Here is a 20858-nt window from a genome sequence, read left to right as displayed (position 1 = left end):
GTTTGGAGTTCTTAACTCCAAACCCCAGACCATTCTGAAACTGTTTTTTCAAAAACCTAATTCGGTCGATTCCGCCTATCGATGCATTAAAACTAATGAAATAAGATGGTTTTTTTTTATTTTTACCTTATTAAAGTCATTGCGTGTGGATTAAGTGGTGTTAACCTATAATGAATTATTTTGAGAATTGATGATTAATCGAAGAAATAAGCGATAAAGGTGATGGGAAAGAAGAAAATGGAAGAGTTAAAATGAGAGGAATGAAAACAAATTAGTTTTAGGTTTCAATATTTAATAGGTTAAGGGTATTTTAGTATTTTTCTTATGAATTAGGACCCCTTATCTTCATTGTAAGATCTTTGAATCCTTAGAAGCGCTCAAAACTCTTTTCTTGGAGCCCCTATAATAGATTTCTTTCTTTATACCGTAACATGTAAGGTGAAGCACCATGGTGTTTCATTTCTTGGCGACTATGGAAAAATGATTTAGGGTTATGGAAATTTGGTTTCCGTCCAAATAATATGATACGAAAACTGAGTTTCAATCAATGTTATAATGAGTGACTTGATGGAAATTGATTTTTTGGGGTTTTACTTATAAGAAAGTCGTGAAGAAATCTTTTTTTTTTGATGAAAAGTCGCGAAGAATTCACTTCTTCCCTTTTCTTCTTCTTTCTTTTTCTTTTACTCTATTTTTTTTTCACTTATAATCATCTTCCCCCTCCCCTTTGATTTTCGGGTAAGTTATAGGTCTAACTTTGTGATAATATCGTAAGGGTTTGTTCTCAAATAAAAGGTGCTTCCACGAAATCATCAAAGGTTAGTACTTAAACTTTCAGATTTGTAAAATAAATGAAAAGTACTTTCAATAATTTATGTTGTCGTTTGAGGAGATCTGGTTCGATAAATATTGTTCTGGATAACTGCGTAGAGTCTTATTTCCTTTTTAACATCAACCCTTTTGTATGACTGACCTTGTTTTTTGATGAAGATTCCTAAATTATTGTACATAATTGTTATACACCAGCTCCAAAAAGTTAAAGGCCAGAAAAAGGTGTTGTATGGCATCAGCTTGAAGTTCAACATTCATCTAAGATTTTGTGATTGTTACATCTTCTTCTGAAGGACACAAAGCCAGTTAATATAAAGTTATTCTCAAATAAACTTGAAAGGGAGAGCAAAAAGTGACCCGAAGAGAGCGAAAATCGTTGTCAACTCACTAAATAGGTCGTTTTGATAAATTTGCTTGACTTGGACTAGAATATCCTTATTGATACGCTTGTTTTGCACTCACATTTAAAAAAAAAATCGTTAACCTAACCAAGTGTAGAAACTTTTAGTCAAACGTTTTTTGATTAGTCCATGGTGAAGAGATTGATTAATTTATAGGGAAGGAAGATAAATAGCGAGTGTCAATATAACATGCATTACTTTGTCTTCTTTTTTTTTTAATTTTTAGGACCACCGCAAAAAAAACTGATTTAACCTTTTATAAGCCTCTGAGAGTGAGAAAGAGAATTACACAACATAGCTTATGACAATAAGAATGTTGTTAATAGTCATGGAACTGCCAAGTGTCACTGCTACTTAACTGCTTATTCATAAAAAGATTCAAATCTTTGCTTTATTAAATTCTCAGATTTAAATATAAAAGCAAAGAAGAAGAAATTTTATTCATACATCAAGTTTTGTTGTTGACAGAAGAAATCTCAACAATATTGTTAGAGCATTGCTCAGTCGAACTCGCAAGCTATCTCAAGTTTTTTTGTCAATCTTAGTGATCAAAACTATAAGTCTTGATTTCTAGTCTACTTATAGTGATGTCTCGGACTAGGATAGATTGTGTAGTTGAGCATTAGACTTCACGGCGCTCATCAATTGAAGATGAAGAACTATTAAGGAGAGCTTGTGGAACTTCATCAACAAAAGGTATGTGGAGACTAAAACTCATCTATCACTTGGAAAGTCTATTTATACTCTATCTCCTATATTGAGACAAAAGTCGTATTACTATATAGTATTCGATTATGCGCATTTGAGATTTCGAGCTGAGTTTAACTCGCTTATATATTTCTCGAAATATGTGTTGGTAAGATATCGCTTCAACCAAGTTCATCTTATATTCTTGAAGAAAGTCAAAAGATGATCATGTGAAAATTTTCGAGTAACATCTTACATGGTTTGTGTGATACAATCATTTAGTGTAGACTTGAAATGTTTCGTTATGATTATTTCAATAACATGAAAATTGCTTTGATGCTAATAGTGTGTGAAAACGGCTATTGTCATCCTCTAAGAAAGTTTCAATGATTGAAATAGAGTTTAGAACACTTAACCATCATTGGATTATGAAGTTAGTATGCATTCTTGCATGTATGTTGTTAGAGCATTGCTCGGTCGAACTCGCAAGCGTTTCTATCTCAAGCTTGTTTGTCAAGTTTAGTCGCCAAAACTATAAGTCTTGATTTCTAGACTATTTATAGCTAAGTCTCGGACTAGGATATAAAGTGTAGTTGAGCTCTAGACTCCACGGCGTTCATCATACAAAGACGAAGAACTACTCAAGGAACTGGTGGAACTTCATCGACTAAAAAGTATGTGGAGACTTGAACTTATCTATCACTCAAAAGTCTGTCTACTCTATCTCCTATCTTGAGATAAAAGTCGTATTGCTATATAGACTTCGATTATACACATTTGCTATTCCGAGCCGAGTTTATCTCGCTTATCTATTTCTCGAAATATGTTTTGGTAAGCTTTCGCTTTGGCCAAGTTCATTTTTACAAGTGACGAAAGTCATTTTGCGTTGATGAATAATAGTATGTGAATAACCTCTATTTAACATCCTCTAAGAATGTTTCAATGATTGAAATGAGAGTTTAGAATATATAACCTTGAATGGATATAAATATTGTATGTGAACTCATACTTGTGTAAGTCCATAATCCTTGAACCAAAGTATGCGTACTTTGCTGCTCAGGATAACCGGAACTAAAGTCCGCGTACCTTTACACTTACTGTCGGAAGTTCACGTCCCGTTAATTTCTTCTAGAGTTTGTGAACTGAAAACAAACTTAATTCGGGTACTTAAGTATGCGTACCGGTATGCATACTTGAGTGGGTTATTTTCTAAAAACGGTTTATTCGTGAACTTAGACTTATATAAACTAAGAAATGCATATTTGCAAACCGTGGCTATGAAGTTCATGAATCAATTCGAGTGAATCAAAATCGTTTTTGCTTCGATTGTGTCTTGTATACTTTTATGAGATCTAAGCAATTGAATAACTCTGTAACTAGTTCTTTTGAGTCATTTGAACTAGTTATGGTGAAGATGAATATGATTGATATGAAAGTGCTCATATGGCTAACTATTTGGTTAACTACTGTTGAACCAACTAGGCGTACACGTTTAGGTACGGTTACACAAACCTAAATGAACGTGCATTTCATTTGTATATAACAAGCTAAGTTCGATCTAACGATTGAAAGATATTAGATTGAATCTAATCAGGTTTTCATCTAACGGTGAATATTGAATGCTTTGTTACCAAGGTAACTTAGATTCCAAACCCTGATTTGAAGACTATATAAAGGAGAACTCTAGCAACTGGGAAACCTAATCCCCACACCTCCTGTGTGATACTAGTTGTATAAGCTAGAGTCGATTCTCCTTTAACCTTAGGTTTCTACCGAGACCCTGTAGGTTAACGACTTGAATACTTCATTTGATTGTGAATCCATACCCAACTATTTTCTCTGTAGTTGCGTGATTTGATCTTGTTATTTCTATCGTATTTGAGTACAATCGTAAGATTGGATTGAGATTAATTTATCCGATAGGCAAGATAGAAAAGTAGTCACAAACACCTTCATCTCATCGTTTGTGATTCCACAATATCTTATTTCGCTAGTCGATTAAGATTATTGTGAGGTGATTGATACTTCTAGGCTGTTCTTCGGGAATATAAGTCCGGGTTATCAATTGGTTCCTTTTTACCTTGATTTATCAAAAGACAGAACAAAACTCGTAGGTATTTCTGTGGGAGACAGATTTATCTATTCATGTATACTTTTCTTTGTGATACAGATTTGTTTATTAAAGTCTTCGACTTTGAGTCGTAGCAACTCTTAGTTGTGGGTGAGATCGGCTAAGGGAATCAAGTGTGTAGTATCCTGCTGGGATCAGAGATGTAAGGAGCGCAATTGTACCTTGGATCCATGTGAGATTGATTGGGGTTCAACTACAGTCCAGACCGAAGTTAGTTTTTAGTAGGCTAGTGTCTATAGCGGCTTAATACAGTGTGTGTTCAATCTATACTAGCTTCCGGGGTTTTTCCGCATTTGCGGTTTCCTCGTTAACAAAACTTCTGGTATCTGTGTTATTTCTCTTCCGTATTATATTTTGTTATATAATTGAAATATCACATGTTTGCGTTGAGTCAATCAATTGAGAAATCCAACCTCTGGTTGTTGATTGAAATTGATTGATCCTTGAACATTGGTCTTTGGTACGGTTCAAGTTAATTTCTCTTGTATTCAATTAGACTCGCAGTTTTCTATTTGCTTGAGTAAGTATTGAATCGAGAAATTGAGATATTACTCTTTGATAATAATTTTTATTAAGATTGAGTCTGATTGTCTAGTTGATTCTCTTAAAAGTATATTGGAGTTAGTCCATACAGATTGCTAAGCGAATTATTGGGTGAGGTTGTTGTACCCCCACTTTTTCAATTGGTATCAGAGAAGGAAAACACAGTTAAGACCTCATAAGTCTGTGTTTGTAGAAATCTGTGTCTGTGGACGGAAGATTATCTCTTGTTGTTAAGCACACAAAAATGTCCTCCAAAGTCTTCAATTATTCCAAATGTCTTGGAATTACCTCAAAGGATAACTCCTTAGTTGATTCTTCTGAATCCCCAGGTAATAAGGTTGTTTTATCAAATATTGGCAACATTCCCTCAATTGAGACACTTGAAACTTTGTTGAAAGCTGAAAGGGATATCACCAGAATCTTAAAAAAATCGACTGTGGTTATTGATTTTCATAATCATGCTCAGCTTATTGATGAATTTGAGAAGTCTCTTAGTCGAGAACGGGAACTCTATAGTATAATTGAATCCTTCTCCAACAATATTGAAAAACTTGTTCAAGAAACTACTCTTCAGCGTGAAAATATTTGTGTTCTTGAGAATATTGTTAAAGAAGACTCAATTAGAGAAAAACGTTTGATCGAGACACATTCATCTGATCTAAACAGACTACGTATTGAGAAGGAGAAACTAGGTGCTTTCCTCATTCTAGCCCAAGAACAATGCAAATTCTTGAAAAAGGAAAACTTTTTTTTAATGAGAAATTCTTCTGTACCAATGATCAGTTCTCAGACAGATTTACAGTACATGAAGAGATGTTCTCCAAAGGAAGTGCCTGCTAAGAAGTGTTTACATAACTTGTAATCTTCCAACATGGCTATGAAGTCAAAACAGGCTCATGTAAATGTTTCTCCTCCACGAACATGTTCCTTCTGTGGGAAAAATAATCACTATGTCCATCGTTGTTTTGCCAGAAAGAAACAGATTTCTGATTTTCAAAATCTACTTCTTTTCACTGTCAACAGAGTAAACTCTTTAATGACCACTACAATGGATTTTATCCTGCAGAAAATAGGAGTCTCATAAGATGGATTTCAATGGTCACCCGTCTCGAAATCATCACTGGAATTGTGTTTCTCCAAACGGTGCAAAAATACACATTCCCAGCATTTATGAGAGTAAATCTGGTAAATCCAAGTCTAAATAGTGGAGACATGTCTCGTCTGATTCTCTGGAACCGATTTGTAGAGGCCCTAGACTTAATCCTCAGAAAAATACGTCTGATGGATCACCTGACAAGGTTATGAATTCTTATGGAATAAGAAATAACCGAAGGAAGATAAGAAAAACCAGGTTCGAACCTTCAAAGGAATTAACAATTCATCTCTCAACACATATGGTGGGATTACATCTTGTTAGAGCACTTCTCGGTCAAACTCGCATGCGTTGCTATCTCAAGCATGTTTGTCAATGTTAGTGATCAAAACTATAAGTCTTGATTTCTATCCTATTTATAGATGTCTCAGACTAGGACATAGTTTGTGTAGTTGAGCTTAGACTTCACGGCGCTTATCACTTAAAAACGAAGAACTACTAAGGAGAGCGTGTGGAACTTCATCGACAAAAGGTACGTGGAGACTTAAAATCATACATCACTTGGAAAGTCTATTTCTACTATATCTCCTATATTGAGACATAAGTCGTGTTACGATATAGTTTTCTCTATACACATTTGAGATTTCAAGCTGAGTATATCTCTCTTACATATTTCTCGAAATATGTGTTGGTAATATTTCGCTTCGACCAAGTTCATCTTATATCATGAGAAAATTTCCGATTAACATCTTACATGGTTTGAGTGATACAATCATTTGGTGTAAGACTTGGAATGTTTCGATAATGATTATTTCAATATCTTGAAAATTGCTTTGATGCTAATAGTGTGTGAAAACGGTTATTGTCATTATAGAAGAATGTTTCAATGATTGAAATAAAGAGTTTAGAATCCTGTAACCATCTTTGGATATAAGCATAGTGTGTTCGCACATTATTGTATAAGTCCAAAATCGGGAACTTAAAGTATGCATACCTGTGTGTGTACAAAAAGGTTATAGGAGACTGGGTAAGTATGCGTACCCGTACGCATACTGGCGGAAGTTCACGTCCGTAAATTTTTGCTGAGTTTGAAACCAAAACCAAACTCATTCGGTTACCTAAAGTACGCACACCCGTACGCATACTGGCGGAAAGTTCACGTCCGTGAATTTCTGCTGAATTTGAAAACCAAACCAAACTCAAATCCGATTACTTAAGTACGCATACTTAAGTGGTTACTTTCTAAAATCGGTTGTACATGAACCTAAAACATTTATCAATAAGGAATGCAATCTTTGTAAACCGTGACTATAATGTTCATGTATCGATTCGAGTGAATCAAATCGATTTTGCTTCAATTGTGTTCTTGTATAATCCATGAGAATATAGCAATTGAACAACTCTTTAACTAGCTTCATTTGAATCATTTGAACTAGTTATGGTTAGGATGAATAAGGTTCATATGAGAGTAATCATATGGCTAACCTCGGTTAACTATTTGTGAACCAACATGGTGTACACGTTTGGGTACGGTTACATAAACCTAAATGAGGGTACATTTCATTTGTGTGTAACAAGCTAAGTTCGATCTAACGGTTGAAAGATATTAGCTTGGTTGAATCAGGTTTTTCATCTAACGGTGATTATTGAATGCTTTGTTACCAAGGTAACTTGGATTGCAAACCCTGATTCGAAAACTATATAAAGGAGAACTCTAGCAACTGGGAAACCTAATCCCCACACCTCATGTGTGTTACTAGTTGCATAACTAGAGTCGATTCTCGTTTAACCTTAGGTTTCTTCTCGAGATCCTGTAGGTTAACGACTTGAAGACTTCATTGGGATTGTGAAGCCAGACCCAACTATTATCTTTGTAGTTGCGTGATCTGATCTTGTTGTTTCTATCGTGATTGAGTGCAATTGTAAAATTGGCGTGAGATTTATATCTCTGATAGGCAAGATAGAAAAGTAATCACAAACACCTTCGTCTCATCGTTTGTGATTCCACAATAACTTGTTTCTCTAGTCAATTAAGTTTATTGTGAGTTGATTGATAATACTAGGTTGTTCTTCGGTAATATAAGTCTGGTTTATCAATTGGTTCCTATTCACCTTGATTTATCAAAAGACGGAACAAAAACTCTTGGGTATTTCTGTGGAAGACAGATTTATTCAATCCTATAGACTTTTCTGTGTGAGACAGATTTGTTTATTAAGTCTTTGACTTTGGGTCGTAGCAACTCTTAGTTGTGGGTGAGATCAGCTAAGGGAATCAAGTGCATAGTATACTGCTGGGATCATAGACGTAAGGAGCGCAACTCTACCTTGAATCAGTGTGAGATTGATTAGGGTTCAACTACTGTCCAGTCCGAAGTTAATTGGTAGTAGGCTAGTGTATGTAGCGGCTTAATACAGTGTGGTGTTCAATCTGGACTAGGTCACGAGGTTTTTCTGCATTTGCGGTTTCCGCGTTAACAAAATTCTGGTGTCTGTGTTATTTCTTTTTCGTATTATATTTTGTTATATAATTGAAATATCATAGGTTTTACATTAAGATAAATCAATTCGAATATCCAACCTCGGGTTGTTGATTTACATTGAATGACAATTGAACATTGGTCTTTGGTACCATTCAAGTTACTCCTCTTATATTCAATCAGGCTCGCAGATTTCTATTTGCTGATTGAATTAAGAGTTAGAGATATTAAACTCTTTGATATACTTTATTCTAGTTTGAGTATGACTGTCTAGTTGATTCTCTAGAAAGTGTATTGGAGCAAGTCCTCTCAGATTTCCAAACGAATTGTTGAGTGTGGTTGTTAGACCCCCGCATTTTCACATCCCACTTGACTTCCTAATCGTAGGAACTTTCACTCTTGTATCTAACTTGAGAGATGCAAGAATGAATTGTTGGAGATGCTCAAGTCTACTGTAGTTTTCCATTTGTATTGTGTTTGTTGTTCTTCTTAGATATGAGAGTAGAGTCACTTGACTCCTTATTGCAATGTATCTCACTCTTATTCTCTGATGAACCTCTTAATTGTTGAGTCATGATGATGTGGGATATATAAAAACAGAGTTTCTTTTTATTCTTTTCTATTTTTGTCAACCAGTCCACGAATGTCCGGGTCTCTCTTGGGAGTTTAGGGTTTCCTCAACAAGGGTTTCTCTCCCTTATATATATATATATATATATATATATATATATATTATTTTTCTCCGTCTTTTTTTTTTAAAAGGGGAAAGGAAAAAGGTATGGAAAACTCCTCAAGGCCTCAAGAAGTTGCGATTCTTGAGATGGAAGAAAACCCTAAAGGATGCGATTCTGTTCAAGAACTTGTCTTGAAAAGGATGATTGAAAGGAAAGAGTATAACTCCTGGGTTGGAGAATCTGTCAAGGATTTAATTCTTTTTCAGAATGACTCTAGGGTCGAGTTTGCAAATCTATAACTGCAAATAAATCATCTAATTGACGGACATGCCAAAATCCTTGATAATCACAACATCTTGATCAGGAATCATAAAAAGATCATCATGGACCGTGTCAAAGCTAGGCATCTTTCCCGCATTGTGGACCGAAAAGCTAATGTTCTAACTCATGAACATGGAATTTCTACGGTCAAGAAAATCAAGGACATCAGTGATACCTTTTATGATGGTGGACCATTTCAAAGGTATGAATTTATCAAAGAAACTTGATTTTCTCTTTTTGCCTAGGAAAACTTCTTATGAGAATTTTATTCTTGTGTTTTTAAGAAGAATAACTAGAGTTTGGAATAACCATTATTCTGATTACACATAGCTATGTCCAACGATTTTCATCTTCAATGTTTTTAGATTTATTTTTTTAAATTCTAAAGTTTGTTTGGAAGATGATTTTTGCAGTATTAATCTTTATGGTTTTATATATTGCAATTTGTTTTGGGGATATGTGTGTTTGCGTCCGTGAACTGTGTATGTCCCATACGTGGTCAAAAGTTAAGTCCTTCATATGTCGATATGCAAGTATTGATAAAAGATTGAATGAACTTTTGACTTACAAAAGTTAAAGCCTTTATGTCATTATTTGATGGAAGAAAGGATAAAACTTCTGTTTACAAGGATTATGTCTATTGTATGTCATTGTGCAAATAGTGACCGAAAATAGAATGAATCCTTGTCTAGTCCGCAGTATTGATCTTCCCTGATCCATATTTATATATATATATATTGTGCGGCTCCGTAAGTTTTCTTATGTTCAGCATTTACGATTAAATTAATCATAGGTTTTCTTGTGGTTAATTTAATTGTGTATTTTGGATACAAATTCATACTTTTATGTGATTTGTGTTGTCCAAATAAATCCTTATTTTCTTGTGAAAGTAATAAGGTCGCTCTTGTTGTTCTTTCGGGAATGACATTTTATGGTGGAGAGTTCTTAAATTAACTTGTGCTTAATTGCCAAATATTTGTTGGGAGTGCGGTTGTGGAATATTATAGGGGTTATCTTGTATCTTTATAAACTCTTTGATGAATGCATTTAGTTTCGGCTATATGATTGCATCTAAAAATTTGATATGTTCTTTCTTTTGTTCATGAAGTGTCTCTATGGAAATTTTATTAGGATCCCACAAGTTTTCGTACGTTTGCCAATTTTGTTGACAAAAAGGAGGAGAATTAATGTGTAGTTCACACTACAAATACATATGGTTTTTGGATCATTATGTAAGGGGGAGTGGTTTCCATGTGAGATGGGGTATTGACTAAGAGGGAGTGAAACATATCACCATAGTATTGTTGTCAAAGTTGTGATACAGTTGAACTTTGATGTTGTGTAATAATACTATGACACTGTGTAACAATGATTGAGAGCTCTTGTTTTCTCATTGTTATGCCTACGGATTTTCAACAACGATGATGCTTAACTTACAACCTTTGGAATCATTGGAGTACTTGGAAGTGACGAAGATTTAGAGTAATGTTGAAGAACCAAGGAGATCATGCATGTGGAAGAGAAGCTGCAAAGTTTATTTATTTTGTATTCCATACGTATTGATAGTTTTGTCACTAAAATTGACAAAGGGGGAGATTGTTAGAGCACTGCTCGGTCAAACTCGCAAGTGTTGCTATCTCAAGCTTTTTTATCAATTTTAGTTTGCAAAACTATAAGTCTTGATTTCTAGTCTACTTATAGCTAAGTCTCGGACTAGAATAGAAAGTATAGTTGAGCTCTAGACTCCACGGCGTTCATCATACAAAGATGAAGAACTACTCAAGGAAGTGGTGGAACTTCATCGACTAAAAGGTATGTGGAGACTTGAACTTATCTATCACTCAAATATTAGCCTTCCAAGATTACCAGCTAACGCATGGCAACTTTTGGCCCTAGTTTGGTCGCGCCTAAACTAAGCCAAAACCCTAACTTTTGGCCGCGCCTAAACCACGCCATATTAAAGCCATACCGAGCATGCTTGGAAACATCAAGAACGCCAGAGATGTCCATCAACAATATCACATTTACCGACGACGACATGACGGCGGAGGAAGGGCATAACCGGGCCCTACACGTCACGTCCCGTATCAAGGACGTGGAATTCAAAAGGGCTTTCATCGACATGGGAGCATCCTCCAACGTTGTTACCCTCAGGATGCTCAGAACGGCCAGGGTACGGCCGAACAAAGTCGTGCAACAGTCCACTATAATGATCGATTTCGAAGGCAACCAAACTAGCACGTATGGGTACATCAACCTGAATCTATCAGTAAGACCCGTCCAGTCAAAAGTAAGGTTCGAGGTAATCAAAAAGGAGCCAAATTACCACATGATACTGGGAAGACCATGGCTCCACGACAACAGAATCATTCCTTCGACGTATCACCAGTGCTTGAAAACCATGTTAAACGGAGAAGTCTTTCGCATCGCTGCATCATTATCTCCCTATGCGCTGATCTGTGGCATGGAGATTTTTGAACCAAGAAAGGGCTCGCAGTCCACAGCCAACAAGGCTCACCACACTCCACTGCCAAAGTGGACGTCTATTGAAGAAAGCGATGATCTTGCACCGCTTCACGGAGAAACCCGGTCTCACATCCCCCCTTCGAAAGAAAGACACGTCAGCCTCCACCCGCCAAACCGGAGTTCGGCTTGCACCCATAACAAGCGAGGACGGGATTTTATCATGGGTCATGATGAAGAAGGGAAAACTGTATATTAGCGCCGATGTTAGCAATTAACAGGAGATACTACCACACAATCTCTCCATCCAATGAAACACAAACGTAGTAACGAGCCGCAGGAGGAAGTACCTGATGCACCACGACAACTAAAAGACGGGACCAACTCTACCATGGACGAGCTTGAGGTTGTTAATGCCGGGAGTGAAGAATCTCCGTGACCCATCTCGATCAGCTCGACTATGTGCGCGGACGAACGCGTAAAGATGGTAGACCTTCTCAGGAATATCAAGACGTATTCGCATGGACATATGAGGAAATGCCTGGCTTGGACGATAAGCTGGTCACTCATCATTTACACGTGATACCCGGATCCAAACCGGTCAAGCAAACCCCGAGATAATTCCGGCACGATATGGAAGAACACATTAAGGTAGAGATTCAAAAGCTACTAGTGGCTGGTTTCATCAAACCGATTCACTACCCTACTTTGTTGGCCAACGTAGTTCCGGTAAAAAAAGAAGAATGGCCAGATCATGTGTTGTGTCGATTTTAGAGATTTGAACAAATGTTGCCCTAAAGATGACTTTTCGCTCCTCAACATTGACATGCTAGTAGACGCTACTAGTGGACATGGTATGTTCTCTTTCATGGATGGATACAGCGTCTACAACCAAATAAAGATGTACGAACACGACGCGAGTAAGACGGCTTTTCGAACTCCTCTTGGAAACTTTTACTACACTGTGATACCCTTCGGTTTGAAAAACGCTGGCGCCACATACCAACGCGCCATGACCACTATTTTTCATGACATGATGCACAAGCAAGTCGAAGATTATGTAGATGACATAGTGGTCAAGTCAAAAACTCGGGCAGCCCATGCAGGAATTCTGCGACAGGTGTTTGAAAAGATGTCGCGAGTACAAACTGAAGATGAATCCATTGAAGTGTGCTTTTGGTGTCTCTTCGGGAAAGTTCCTAGGTTTCCAGGTGACTGCCGAGGGAATTAAAGTTGACCCAGTCAAAACAAAAGCCATCCTCACGATGCCACCACCGCGAACCGTGAAAGAACTCCAGAGTTTCATGGGTAAAATAAACTACAGTCGCCGCTTCACACCAGGATTGGCTCAACTTGTTGCTTCGTTTACTCCCTTACCGAAGAAGGAACAAGCTTCGTCTGGAACACACTATAACAGGAAGTGTTCCGGAAGATTCAGCAAACATTATCTTCCCCAGCCGTCATGAAATCTCCCATACAAGGAAGACCGCTACACAACTGTCGGAGCTCTCCTCTCCCAAGAAGATGACGAAGGGATTGAACATCCCATCTACTACTTCAGTCGAACTTTAAGAGATGCCGAACTCAGATATCCCAAAGAAGAAAATGCATGCTTATCTTTGATCCACTCCATCCAGAAATTCAGGCATTACCTACTTTCCAATAAAGTGGTGATGATATCTAAGTCTAATCCTGTGAAGTTCCTCCTCTCAAAACCGTCCCTGATAGGAAGACCGGCCAAATGGATCCTCCAAATGTCAGAGTTAGACATAACATGCGCTTCCCCGAGAGCCATCAAAGGGCAAGCAGTTGCGGATTTGCTGGCGGCGTTCCCGGGAGAGAATACCATGAAAATACACGAGGACCTCCCTGGAGACTTTCCGGAAATCTCTTTCATCCAAGAAGAAACATGGCTACTATTATTCGACGGCTCCGCTACTCCTAACAACGGTACTGGAGGAGCAGGCGTGGTTCTAGTATCCCCAGCCGGTGAAGTATTCTTGCACTCCTTCAAGCTAGACTTCCCCTGCACCAACAATTCAGTAGAATATGAATCCTTTCTCATCGGACTGTCCTTGGATAAATGAGCTGGAGCCACACATTTGGAAATAAGAGGGGACTCTAAATTACTTGTCAACCAGGTGAGCGGGGTATACGTACTGAAGGAAGTAACTTTGGCCCCATACAGAGACGAGGCACAAAAACTGCTAAACTACTTCGCCGACGCGACCATAACGCATATTGGGCGCAACGGCAACCAACACATTGATTGCCTAGCCACGCTAGCATCAAAACTGCAATTTGAAGGTTTTGAGGAAACCCTGACAGTGAAGAGGCGAACCGTGGCTTCAACATGGCTTTCACAACCCGGAGAAGATGAAGCTGGCGACTGGAGAACACCAATTATCCAAGAGATTAACAACTCGCTTTTCCAGGGGAAGGTCAGTCTCAAAACCTTACAAAAAAATTTCATGCTCTGAGGGGTGCTATATCATCGAAATCCAGACGGTTCCTTGTCAAGATGTCTTGGAGAGGGAGAAGCACAACAACAACTCAACCGCGTCCATGATAAAATCTGCAGGAAAACATTAGTGGTAACACTATATCGCCGTTTGCGACGCCTTGGCTATTACTGGCCAGAAATGGAGGCTCAATCCCGGTTACTTTAAAAAACCTGTTCCAACTGTCAAGCGCCATTGCATCAATTGGAAGTTTTCAATATTGGTCACGCTGGGGACTGGCGGGAACCATACATCAGTTACCTTCGCGATGGCATACTCCCCACCAATAAGAAGGATGCAGCCAAGATAAAACAAAGGTCCGAGAGATTCATATTCCACGAAGGAATCCTATATCGTAAAAGCTTTGGAGGAAGTTTGTTACGATGTTTGAACGAAGCAGAAATCCCGATCATACTGAAAGAAATGCATGAAGGCGAACATCAAGGAAAACGGAAATTATTTCTTCAGATACACGAGAAATACTACTGGCCAACCATGGAGGATGATGCAGCTGTTTTCGTCCAGAGATGCAAAAAATGCCAAATTCACGGAAACCTAATCCATGTACCGTCGATTCCCCTGCATTCGATAAGCAGTTTGTGGCTCTTTCACAACTGGGGACTCGACAGCATTGGAAATATCAATCCACCGTCCTCAAAGCATCACGAGTACGTAATAACAAAAACCGAATATTTCACCAAATGGGTCGAAGCCATACCTTTACGAGGGACGAATGGAACTACAATCGCGGCATTCATTAAGGAGTACATTATCTGCCGATTTGGCGTGCCTAAACACATCATCACCAACAACGGCACTCCTTTCGCAAACAAGAAAGTACGGGAGCTAATCGAATAATACGGAACTAAGCAAGCCTTCTCCACCGTATACTACCCCCAAGAGAACGGGCAGGATGAATGCACCAACAAAACTCTGGCCGGAATCCTCAGTCGGATAGTGCATGATAATCCTCAGACATGGCGTGAGCAATCTCCAATGGCACTCTGGGCGTACCGGACATCACCAAGAAGTTCCACCGGCGCCTCTCCCTACTCCCTCATTTACGGCGCAGACGCCATCCTCTCAGCATAAGTTAAAATCCCGTCGGCTAGGATTTCCGAAGCAAGCGGAGTTCGATGGAATGAAGCTGAAGCATTGAGCGCCAGAGTCGCATAATTGTACACTGTAGATTCCAGAAGATCCAAGGCGGAATAACACGCACGAGCATACAGAAATAGGGTTTCCAGAGCATATAACAAAACCGTGAAGCCTCGGGTTTTTCAAGTGGGAGATTTGGTACTAAAGACTGCCAAACACATTCAGCAAGACGCGTCTGCACCAAAATTCTCCGCAAAGTGGGAAGGGCCTTATATAGTCACGAAAGCGTACAACAGTGGGTACTATAAGGTCATTAAAGAAGACGGAGGAAAACTGGAGGCAGTCATCAACAGAAAGTGGCTTAAGGCATACTACGCCTGACCGCCACCTCGCGCCCCGCCATATCACAAACACGGATAGCCATGCATCTCTCCACTTTTCTTCCACATCTCCAATATTAAGTTTATTTTCCTTTGTTTGATTGAAGCAAATCAATAAAATTCTCTTATTCTTTCAAAAAAAAAAAACGATACAAAGAAAAGAAGGGGGCAAAACATGCTTAAAACCCAGAAAGGAACCAAACATCTCGCAACTACATAACTCAGAAAAGCCCATCCAACAGATTGTAATCCCTCGAAAGCATCATCTTTAACTGGCTTTGATACCTTTCAGTCCTACTCTTTAAGTTCTTGATTGACTCTGCCACCTTCTGTGACTCCATGGTCAGAGCTTTCTCCTCTTCCAGAATAGCTTTCGTAGAAGGGACCACACCAGCAAGAATGCCGGCTCTGTCGACTTTCACAATATCAAGACGGTGCCGCAACCAACTAACGTTGAACTTCATAGATTCACAGGTAGACACCATGTTTTTCCATTTTTGAATAGTTGAGTCCGCGACAGCACGGATAGACATACTTTCCATTTCGGCGACCACCGGCAAGAGACAATTCACTATAGAAACTAAAGCATACGAACAATACTGCACCACACTCCTGGTGGCGATATGTCCACATATCCTCCATATCTTTGTGTAAAGAGTCACGAATTATTTCTGCACCAGAAACCCACCAACGTTCTAGTAGTTAGAGGAAAGACACCTCATGTGGGTTCCAAACGACAAACCTGCATTGGGATACCCATGACAATAAATTCCTAAGTCGGCGTTCTCCATATCTGCAGCGGTTGGTAGGATCGGGCTCGAAGGAAAAGGGGTAACCAAATCATCCTCATCAATGATGGTGACGCATGCTCCGGCAGGATATCTCTGCACAGAAGAGAACTTTTGTCATTCATCGGCAAACAATGAAACACTTGTTGATCAATAAAAAAATATATCGGTATAATCTTCTTGACTCGAATGACCCGGACGGGGGAATTATTGCAAGAGTCAGGCCTCACGCGTTTGACTGAAGAATCTAGCTGGCTCGAGGATGATTCACTTCTAATCGACATAATGAAGAGATACAGACTCAACAAGAGGAAATCTTTGTTGTAAAATGGGGAAGACGATGCAAATTCACTGGCACAAATACTGTGAAAACTCTAAAGGAAGAAAGAGAAATAGAGACTGAGTAAATGGAACGTGATTACATCACGGCCGGGAAATCAGCCTCAAACGAAACCCCTCATCAAAACCCTAATGAAAGCCAAACGAGACAGGAGGGCGTGATACTTTGGTATTTGAATGAGGAAAGGACTTCATATTTGAGCCAAGTAAGGAAAAGAGGCAATCGGGCCCGCAAAGACAAATCACCACCATGCCAAGCCGTCCGCTCATGCCTTGCCTCGCCAGAACCGTACCATGCCTTGGACCCACCACACCGAGCCGTCCTCCATTCTTGCCTCGCCAGGATCGCGCCATGCCTTGGCCCCATCACGCCAAGCCATCCGCGCATGCTTTGCCTCACCAAACCGCGTCATGCCTTGCACCACTGCGCCGCGCCATGACCTTCCGCGCCAACACCAACAACTCACCAAGCCAGCATTATGATGTTCCCTAACCCAGCCAAGGTGATGCATGGCCAGACTAAGCCGACGATCTTCATCTCACTACTTCACGTTCTATACCACAAATAGAATCTATGCAAGGCCGCCAAACACGAGGATCATGAACTCTCCTTACCTCTCGAAAAATGTTAGTCGTACCTTCCTGACCATCTTTTCACGACCTGTCGTTTCAATTTTTTCCCACGCCTGTCACCATCTTATGCTTACCTCGCAACAATGCTCATGTTCCGAGCTAAGCAGGGGACTTAATGTTGATGGTGGTTTTTAGTTTAGGGTCAAAATCATAAAACTGTACATCTGACAGGACGTTATTATGACCATTAACGCATTTATTGAATCAACCAGCATGCCTACGTAAGAATTTTCGGGGTACCTTTTTTTTACATGGGTCATGTTCCACGGCATAACTCTTAACACTGACTGACATCATCTATGCCAAACCCTAATTCTCATGCTACCGCGCCAAGGCATTCCAACCATGTCAGCCGCACCACTGTGCCAATGGCAGACCATGCCAGCCACGTCTCCGTGCCAAGGCATACCAACCATGCCAGCCGCACCACTGTGCCAATGGCATACCATGCCAGCCACGTCTCCGCGCCAAGGCATGCCAACCATGTCAGACACACCACTGTGCCAATGGCATGCCATTCCATCCACGTCTCCGCGTCAAGGCATGCCAACCATGCCAGCCGCATCACTGTGCCAATGGAATACCATGCCATCCACGTCTCCGCGCCAAGGCATGCCAACCATGCCAGCCGCACCACTGTGCCAATGGCATACCATGCCATCCACATCTCTATGCCAAGGCATTCCAACCATGCCTGCCGCACCACTGTACCAATGGCATACCCTGCCAGGCACATCTCCGCGCCAAGGCATGCCAACCATGCCAGCCGCACCTCCGCGCCAAGGCATACCAACCATGCTAGCCGCACCACATGTGTCAATGGCATGCCAACCACCTTGCCGCGCCATACCATGTCGGCCTTCCCTATGCGGCTACCAAAACGAAGGCGTGCGATGATCAACGGCCACCCTTCCATCTTAGATGTAAATCTTAGCCGTCCAAGGTCACTAAACAATGCATGGTAACCTTTGGCCCAAGACCCTAGTTTTGGCCATGCCAAACCGCCCCGAGGCATGCCATGCCACATGTGCCAATGGCATGCCAACCACCTTGCCGCACCATACCATGTCGGCCTTCCCTATGCGGCTACCAAAACGAAGGCGTGCGACGATCAACGACCACCCTTCCATCTTAGATGCAAATATTAGCCGTCCAAGGTCGCCAAACAACACATGGTAACCTTTGGCCCAAATCCCTAGTTTTGGCCACGCCAAACCGCGCCAAGGCATGCCATGCCACATGTACCAATGGCATGCCAACCACCTTGCCGCACCATGCCATGCCGGCCTTCCCTATGCGGCTAACAAAACAAAGGCATGCGACGATCAACGGCCACCCTTCCACCTTAGATGCAAATATTAGCCGTCCAAGGTCGCCAACCAACGCATGGTAATCTTTGGACCAAAACCCTAGTTTTGGTCACGCCAAACCGTGCCAAGGCATGCCATGCCACATGTGCCAATGGCATGCCAACAACCTCGTTGCGCCATACCATGTCGGCCTTCCCTATGCGGCTACCAAAACAAAGGCGTGCGACGATGAACGGCCACCCTTCCACCTTAGATGCAAATCTTATCCGTCCGAGGTCGCCAACCAACACATGGTAACCTTTGGTCCAAAACCCTAATTTTGGCCACGCCTAACCGCGCCAAGGCATGCCATGCCACATGTGCCAATGACATGCCAACCACCTTGCCGCACCATACCATGCAGGCCTTCCCTATGCGTCTACCAAAACGAAGGCATGCGACGATCAACGGCCACCCTTCCACCTTAGATGCAAATCTTAGCCGTCCAAGGTCGCCAACCAACGCATGGTAACCTTTGGCCCAAAACCCTAGTTTTGGCCACGCCAAACCGTGCCAAGGCATTCCATGCCACATGTACCAATGGCATGCCAACCACCTTGCCGCACCATACCATGCCGGCCTTCCCTATGAGGCTACCAAAACGAAGGCGTGCGACGATCAACGGCCACCCTTCCACCTTAGATGCAAATCTTAGCCGTCCAAGATTACCAGCTAACGCATGGAAACTTTTGGCCCTAGTTTGGTCGCGCCTAAACTAAGCCAAAACCCTAACTTTTGGCCGCGCCTAAACCACGCCATATTAAATCCATACCGAGCATGCTTTCATGCCACTTGCTACCAAACGAAGGGTTGCAATAATCAACGGCTACCTTTCCTATTAAGATGCAAAATCTCGACCGTCGATAGTCACCACCGAGCCGGCAAGTCTCCCATGATCAACTTGCCAGACAACAACAACATGCTACATGTTTTCCACAAATACACTCGAGACATCAACACATGTCACGAACTGGGGATGCTCATGGGGTAATGGTTTGGCGGTTTACAGCGTGCGGCGTACACTACGCCCGTTATAAGACAGTGTCATAAGGATGAGGCGGTTAGTAAATACAGGGGGTAATGGTGAAACGATTTCTTTTATGGAACATCAATTCCAGGCGTTACCGGTTGCCACCTCCTCCCATTTACTCATCCGTTTTCCATTTCTTAATGAGACCAGAGTACGTTTCACTTCGACTTGTATAAATAGGTCGTACCTATTTCCACCGAACAACAAGTTCAGGTCAGGAGGATACAACACTCAGAAAATATTTGCTAGATTTCCATCTGTTAGCTTCCCACTTTCTGATACAAGTCGTGAAACAACTACTCTTCCATAATCAACTATTCTGGTCTCAACACTCGCTTCTCTCCCCAAAACCAACCCTTCTCCTTCACTCTGTGACTGAAGCAAGTCTGGAATGACCATTTCTTGGTTTAGGCAGGATTTGTACAGATGATCTCTCGAATCTAAAGTACTCCCTTGCAGTACATTGTTTAGGGTTTAAACTCGTTTCTCACCCACACACCCGAAATTACCAAAATCAGCAGAAATCATTTCACCCTCAAACACTATTGTTGAACCAACTAGGCGAACACATTTAGATACGGTTACACAAACCTAAATGAACGTCCATTATATTTGTGTATAACAAGCTAAGTTCGATCTAACGGTTGAAAGATATTATCTTGAATCTAATCAGGTTTTCATCTAATAGTGAATATTGAATGCTTTGATACCAAGATAACTTAGATTGCAAACCCTGATTTGAAGACTATATAAAGGATAACTCTAGCAACTGGGAAACCTAATCCCCACACCTCCTGTGTGATACTAGTTGTATAAGCTAGATTTGATTCTCCTTTACCCTTAGGTTTCTAACGAGACCTTGTAGGTTAACGACTTGAAGACTTCTTTGGGATTGTGAAGCCAGGCCCAACTATTTTCTCTATAGTTGCGTGATCTGATCTTGCTGTTTCTATCGTATTTGAGTAAAATCGTAAGATTGGCTTGAGATTAATTTCTCTGATAGGCAAGATAGAAAAGTAGTCATAAACACCTTCGTCTCATCGTTTGTGATTCCACAATATCTTGTTTCGCTAGTCGATTAAGATTATTGTGAGGTGATTGATAATTCTGGGTTGTTCT

Source organism: Papaver somniferum, chromosome 6, assembly GCF_003573695.1.
Source record: "Papaver somniferum cultivar HN1 chromosome 6, ASM357369v1, whole genome shotgun sequence".
NCBI lineage: Eukaryota > Viridiplantae > Streptophyta > Magnoliopsida > Ranunculales > Papaveraceae > Papaver > Papaver somniferum.
Note: the sequence above shows the minus strand (reverse complement) of the source record.